The sequence below is a fragment of the Octodon degus genome, unplaced genomic scaffold (genome assembly GCF_000260255.1).
Source record: "Octodon degus isolate 3935 unplaced genomic scaffold, OctDeg1.0 scaffold00045, whole genome shotgun sequence".
NCBI lineage: Eukaryota > Metazoa > Chordata > Mammalia > Rodentia > Octodontidae > Octodon > Octodon degus.
Window position 1 is genome coordinate 997,829 of NW_004524621.1, and position 7,729 is coordinate 1,005,557.

At 36.8% G+C, this 7,729-nt stretch overlaps 1 pseudogene; it reads right to left on the bottom strand.

The window, feature by feature from the left end:
• Window positions 1–6,574: 6,574 nt before the first annotated feature.
• Window positions 6,575–7,450, bottom strand: LOC101591240 (annotated as a pseudogene).
• Between the last annotated feature and the right edge of the window lie 279 nt (window positions 7,451–7,729).

Consider the following 7,729-nt stretch of genomic DNA (forward strand, 5'->3'; position numbering starts at 1 on the left):
AATAGTTCCAATTGTTCTTTTGAAAATAGCAATTAATGTTTGGAATTTTCACCATGACTAACTCTGTACGCTGATATCTGTGATCTAAACAACTACATCGAGGACATAAATGTATAATACAAAAACTATCCTTGAATGCATCTCATCTTGGTCTTCTAAATGTGTATCACTTCTAATGTTTTATCAATATTATTATACTCCATTTAAAACAAATTTTTAAAAAGTAAAAAAAGACAAGAAAAAATTAAGATTTCTTGAAAGCAAACAGTAATATTCAAATATCTGTCTAATCTTGCAAAACCATATCTGTTAATCTGAGCAACAGATTTGATGATAAGAATAGATAATGTAACAACCATTGCTAATAAGCTCTTCTTGTTTTGAAAATCTGTAACATGTGTATTGTTGTATGTTACCCTGTTTCTGTCTTTGTTTCTGCTATTTGTTTTTGCTTGTGTTTTCACTCTTCAAAATAAAATAAAGTTTAAAAAAACTCAAAGAATCAATGAATCAAAAAGTCGGTTCTTTGAAAGAATAAATAAATTGATAAACCATTAGTCAACCTCTTTAAAAAAAGGAAAGAAAAAACACAAATTCAAGCAATTAGGAATGAAAAGGGGACATCATGACAGACCTCAAAGAGATCCAGGAGATCATCAATACCTACTATCAGAATGTAGATTATAAGATGGAAAACACAAAAGAAGCAGAAAGTCCAGAGAGATAGCTCTGTAGTATAAGCACCTGTCTGGTAAGCACAAGATCTTGAGTTCATTCCCTGGTACGTAAAAAAAAGAAAGAAAATTTTACCAAGAAAGAAAAGCCCAGGCAAATGGGTGCAATGTTGAATCCAAAAGAAATTTAGAGAACAACTAATGACACCAATGCTGAAACTCTTTAAAGAAATTGAAAGGGAAGCAATAATTCCAAAATCAATACTGGAATTAAGTATTACCCTGATTCCAAAACCAGAGAAGTACACAACCAAAAAGGAAAACTACAGACAAATCTCTCTAATTAACATAGTTGAAAAATTCTTAATATGATACTGGCCACCGGACTGCAGCAAATCAACAAAAACATTCCACATCATGACCGAGTAAGATTCATCCCAGGGATGCAGGAATGACACAATATATACAAATAAATAAATGCAATATGCATATGAACAGAACCAAAGAAAAAAATCACATGATTAGCTCAATAGATGCAGAAAAAGCATTCATCCAATATCCATTCATTATAAAACTCTATAGAATACTACAATAAATGGTATTTATGTCACTCTTATAAAAGCCATCAGTGACAAACCCTAGCTAACATCATATTAAATGGTCAAAACCTGAAAGCTTTCACTCTAAAATCAGAAAGAAGAATAGCATGTCCATTATCATAACTCCTATTCAGCATAGTTCTAGAAATATTAGAATAAGTAGACAAGAAGAAAAAAGAATAAAGATGAAAAAGTAAGAAGTTAAATTATCATTATTTGCATATAACATCATGCTGTATATAGAAGATCCCAGAAGCTCCATCAAAAAACTTGTAGATTTAATATCCAAACAGCTGTATAGTCAGATACAAAGTAAACAAAAATCAATAGCATTCTTGTAGACAAGTGACAAACTCACAGACGGAGAAGTTAGGGAAAGCACATTTTACACAATAGCACCTAAAAAGTGAAGTATTTAGGAATCAGTCTAACAAAGGAGGTAAAAGATCTGTACAGTGAAAATTATAGCACCCTAAAAACAGGAGATCAAAGAGGATATCAGAAAATGAAAAGATATCTCGTGTTTGTGGATAAGAAGAACTAACACAGTGAAAATGGTCATACTCCCATAAGTGACATACAGATTTAATACGGTCTCAATCAAAATATTATTACCATATTTCACAGATATAGAGAAAATACTCTTAAAATTCATTTGGAACTAGAAGAGACCTAGAATAGAAAAAACAATTCTAGGCAACAAAGGCGAGTCGGTTAGCCTCACAAGTCGGGATGCTACCTGACCTGCCTTTGTTGCCTAGAATTGTTACAGCAAAAATCTACACGTTTATTGATGGAGCTTTTGGGGTCTTCTCTGTAGAGCATCAGCTATATGCAAATAATGATAATTTAACTTCTTACTTTTTAATCTTTATTCTTTTTTTCGCTTGTCTAATTGTTCTGTCTAATATTTCTAGAACTATGTTAGAATTTGTTACAGCAAAATTATACAGCAAAGCTACTTATCTAAATCAGCATGGTATTGGCAAAACAAACAAATGAAACAAAACAAAACAAAGCAAAATATAACAAAACAACAACAACAAAATAAACAGGCCTGAGAATCAGTGGAACAGAATAGAAGATGCAGAAACAATCTCCCAAACACTCAAGCACCCTATCTTTGACAAAAGGGCTAAACATGTTCACTGGAAGAAAAGTACTTCTTTTATAAATGGTGCTGGAAAAACTGGATTTCCACATGTCAAGGACTAAAACTAGACCTATATCTATCTATCATCATGCAGTAAACTAAATTGACAATGGATCAAACATCTAAATATTAAAATAGGAACATTAAATTTACTGGAAGAGAAAAATAGGGAGAAATCTCAAAGACATAGGTGTAGGCAGAGACTTAGGAACAAAATCCAGATTGTAAGACGTATTATAGAAAATAAACAAACTTGATCGCATCTAATCAAAAAGCTTTTGTACAACAAAAGAGATTACCAACAGAGTGAAAAGATAACCCAGAGTGATAAAAAATTATAGACAGTTAATTCTCAAAGGACTTTATATTTTAGAACATATAAAAAACTGAAAAAACTCAGACACTTCAAATTCAAAAACCCAATCCAAAAATGAATATTTAAGATGAATACAAACTTCTCAGACAAAAAAGGCAAATAATCATATGAAAAAATGTTTACCATCATTAGTCATTTGAGAAAGGTAAATTAAAACAACGAGATTCCATTTCACCCAAGAAATAATGGCTTCCGTGAAAACAAAATAAAACAAAACAAAAACACCACAACCCAGCTACCAAATGCTGGGGGGGGGGGGCGCTGTGAGGAAAAAGGAACTTTTTTTCATTGTTGATGGGAAAGTAGTCTGTACAGCCACTATGGAAATCAATGTAAAGATTCCTTTAAAAACTAGGATTAGGTCCAGCCAGATAGCTCAGCAGACTAAAGCACCTGCTTAGGCAGAGCACAGAGGCTTGGGTTCAATCCCTGGTATGCTGTGCCAGCCCTGCCCTGGGGCATGGCGGGCATGGTGGCATGTGCCTGTTATCCCAGCTCTTGGAAGGTTGAAAACAGGAGCATCACTATGAGTCTGATCTATGTAGTGAGACCCTGTATTAAATACATTAAAAAAAAAACCCAATTTAGGATTAAAGAGCCTGCTTAGGTAGGCATAGGGACCGGGGTTCGATCCCTGGCATGCCATGCTGGCCCTTCCTCCCAGCTACACTGAGACAGAGACTAAGACTGGGAATGGTTGTACGTGCCTGTAACCCCAGCTCTTGGGAGGCTGAAATCAGAAGGATCACTATGAGTCTGATTTATATAGTGAGAGAGGCTGTAGACTGTGTACTAAATACATTTTTAAAAAACTAGGATTAAAGTTCCCTTTTAACCTATCTATTCCCTTCTGGGTATCTTTCCAGAAAAATTAAAAACATCACACCACAGTGATATGTGTGCACCCGTGTTTACAGCTGCATGATTTGTAATAGCTAAATCTTGGAAGCTACGCAGATGTCTATCAACTAAGGAATGGATAAAAAAGATTTTTTTAATATAGTAGAGTACTACTATTCAGCTATAAAGAAGGATAAACTGGAGACTTTTATAGGTAAGTGGATGCAACTTGAGACAATACTCGTAAGTGAAATAAATCAGACGCATGTGTACAAACATCACAACGTCTCACTAGTGTGAGAAACTGAATGAGAATATAAATATACAATACATACTGTGAATTGGGAAGAAACTGTTCAAAAGAAAAGATAAACTGTGATGAGGGAAAGGGGAAAAGAAGGAAGGAAGGAAGGGAAAAAGAACCACATTTGTAAGCAAGATATTGAAGAAAGTTATACAGCTAGTTTTCTTAGTTCATTGAAAAGAAAGTTTGTGCTAATACTGTTTGGACAAGGTATCATACCTACATATTGTATTCCGAATAACTGCTACGAAGACAGCCATATGGAAAGTATTAATTATTGTAACTCTTCTACTAATCTGTTCTGAAACTGTTTAGTTCTTATTTTTACTTTTTTCTCTTTAAAATAAAAAATATATATAAAAAGAGAAACAAAATCTTGAAAATGAATAAGAATGTCCAATAGGGCAGGAGAATATATTTGAAAGATACAGAAGGGGGGAAACGAATCATGAGGACAGCTGCAGCCTTTGATCTGGTGCGGGCTCCGTTATTACTGTGGGTACATGGAGTGCTGTGCTCACCTGTCACGAGTAATTTGTGAACTCACACAGGACTCCTGCCCCTCCATCTCTAAGCAGCTTTTATGTGTTTGCCATATTATTGAGTTCATTCCATGAGTCAGATGAACAGACTGCAGACCATAAGGTGGAGGGGTATTTGTGCAAATAGAAAGGAGGCAGACTTTGAAAATCAAGTCAGACTTTCAAAAAGGATAAAAGGATTATTAAAAAAAAAACAAACACCTCTTTAAAAATTCGTGTACCTCAGGGAGCTAAGCTTGAAAGGGGATACAGAAAATCTGTAGCAGCCTTGTAGCCCAATATTAAGCTAATAACTTGACTTCTGTTGGTCTTGGGGCCACATGTTCAGAGGAAAAAATGTGAGCTTATGAGTTTACCCTGTGGAGCTGTCTGGAAGTGGAGGGATGGTTGGGGTGCGGGAAGGCAACCACATGGAATCTGATGAGGGTCTCAAGTCTAGTGAAAATCAAGCCACAACCTACCACTATTGGAATACGGCATTGCTCCTGCTTTCATTTTACTAATGTGCTTCATTTCCTTAGTTTTCTGTATGTTCCTACACATTTTGATGGCATGTCATTAATGTGGAAGGCTGTGGAGATAACAGAGGAGGGTTCAGTTCATCGCAGATGCCTTCGATGTCAACTGGGAAGCTGCTCATAGGCTTGGAGGGCACTATGGAGGAAAAAACAGAGAAGGACAAGATGTGATTTCTTCCTGGATTATGGAGATATGATCTGGCCCAGGCACAGAGACATGACAACACTGTGGGGGTAATGGTTAGTCAGGTGAAGGACAGGCAGTCCATGTTGGAGGAGCCAGGAGTGTTCTCAAGCTGGCCTGGCTCCTAGAGCCCTAGGGGTTGTACTGACTTTCAGGAGAGTCTACAATGCTGGTCTTTATTCCAACAGTTCATATCCCAAGAGGGTGAAGGATGAAGGATGAAGAGTTACTGCTGCATGTCACAGTGGGAGTTACTCACTCAGGGAATTCTCCTACCTCTCTAGGGCAGTGCCATGTTGGGATGGTCAATTTGCCATTCTGGCTGGAAGGGCCCTCCTGGGAGTCTAGCATAAACAGAGCAGAAGGACATAAACATGGATTATCAACTGGGAGGGCAAAGGTAAGGTTTTATTTTAAAAAGAGAGAGATAGGTCATCCCTGTTGGTTCTTGCCAAGGGATTAGTTAGCAACTACAGAGCCAAAGCAGGGTTGGGCTATGCCACCCTTCAGCTTTGGTGCTCAATGGGGATATTAGCTTCAGCTGTTTGAGTTTTTGTTTCCCATCATTTTGATTATAAAAACATCCAGTAAAGGCCCCTCAATTCTGGATGAAGATAATCTCTGAGATGACAAGCTTGCTGTGGCTAAAATATAACCCAACAAACCTGGACTTTCATTGACTTAAAGGTTTTCCAAGTGTTTCTAAGACTCGGATCTCTAATAAAACTTCTGCCCTTCCTGCCACTCAAGCAGGCACTGTTCCCTTGGAGATCTTAAATAAGGTGCTTTCCACCTGCTGAACTCTCAGTGCCACAGTATGGGACTGTCACCCCAGGCGCCTCTCCTTTATGTGTTGCTGATGTTTTCTGATCACATCAAGGTGGGAGCAGAGGCTGCATTCTTGTTTCTTCATGATAAACCATCTCATGCTCTCTTCTGGATGGAGGTCAGTTAGATGTGAATCCAGGATGCTAGAGGCTGCTATGATTATGTCCATCTGGTGCCTCAATGTGTGCCCAGCAAGTGTCTGTCCCAAGAGAAATGAAATTGAAACCATAATGTGCTACCACTTCACACCCACAAGGGTGGCTGGAATAAAGTGACAGATGGCAATGGGTGTTGGCAAGGATGTAGATAAATCAAGACCCTCATAGATGTTTGGTAGGAATATAAAATGGAGACACTACCTTAGAAAATAGTCTGCAAGTTCCTAAAAGGGAGAAATATAGAGTTACCGTATGACCCAATGATTCTACCCTAGGTAGATAGCCCGGAGACAAGAAAACATCCCCTTCTATGCTGCTAAAATACTATCCAGGAATCATTTATTGCTGCCTGCTTAGTGATACATAGGCAGTCAACATACATTCATTCATTTACTTTGTTATTTTTTAAAGTTGTCTCTCTTATTATTTAGGCTTATGTTGAAAATGGAAGTGAATTTTTTCAGTTGCTCTTTAAAAAGCAAATAGCAATTAATGAATTTATACTCAGAATTGTCTATGCTTAAGTGAGAATCTCTGCCAATAGAAAGCTGCTGCTCCAAATTATGAATGATATTACGAAGAATTGCAATTTCCTTGCTTTTATCTTCTTGAAGAGATTGAGGCCTTCTGGAGATACCTTGTGGGGAAATATTAGCATATGGATAGGGTTTTGATTTAGTCTGAACTCTTGCTAGTTTGGCATCAAACTCCAGCTGTAGCTTGATTATTTCATTTACTTTTCCTTTTTTTTTTTTCTTTTGAGTTACTAACTTTGCATTTAACTTTGAAATTTAACTCCATCTCCTTTTTCTTTATTAGATCTTTGTGCTTTTCTTCATTTAATTCAACCTTTTTCTGCCTATCTTATAAAGTCTGCTTATTTTAATCTTATGTTCCTCCTCTTTGATTGTCATTTCATGTGCAAAGTTGGTGACATTATTCTTACATTCTTACTCTTGAGATTCTAGCTTTTCCTTTGCCATATTAGCATTTCCTTGTAGCTGTTCATTTTCATCTTTCAAATTGTTTTGATATTCAATAGTGAGCTGTAGCTCTTTTATCATCATGAAGAGCAACATATTCTTTTTAAAATGAGACTTCTTTGCTTGGATTACTTTTAATAAACAGGTAACCTTTTCCAACACAATCTGCAGATTATTATTCTTTCCACTGGTTGCTATAATTTTCTTTTCTATCCGTGAGAAATCCTTTGTAAGTTTGTCAATATTCACACTGCTGATCTTTTTTGTGGGTCCTCCACTGCTTTCATCCATACTTGCACTACTGTTGTTCCTGATTCCTTGTATTCATTCATTTAATTCATTCATTCATAGGTATTGAGTACTTGCCATGCCAGGCAGTAGGAAAAAGAACAAAATAGGAAAAGATGTGGGAGAGAGCCAGGCAGAGTTCTGGGAGCATGTTCTAGACAGAGCACCACTAAGTATGGTGGTCCTCAAGTGGGGAGCATCTACTCCAGGGCTTGCAAAACCAAGACCACAAATAAGATTGGTGTGTTGGTCTGTTACGGCTGCTGGAAGGGCTATGAGTTT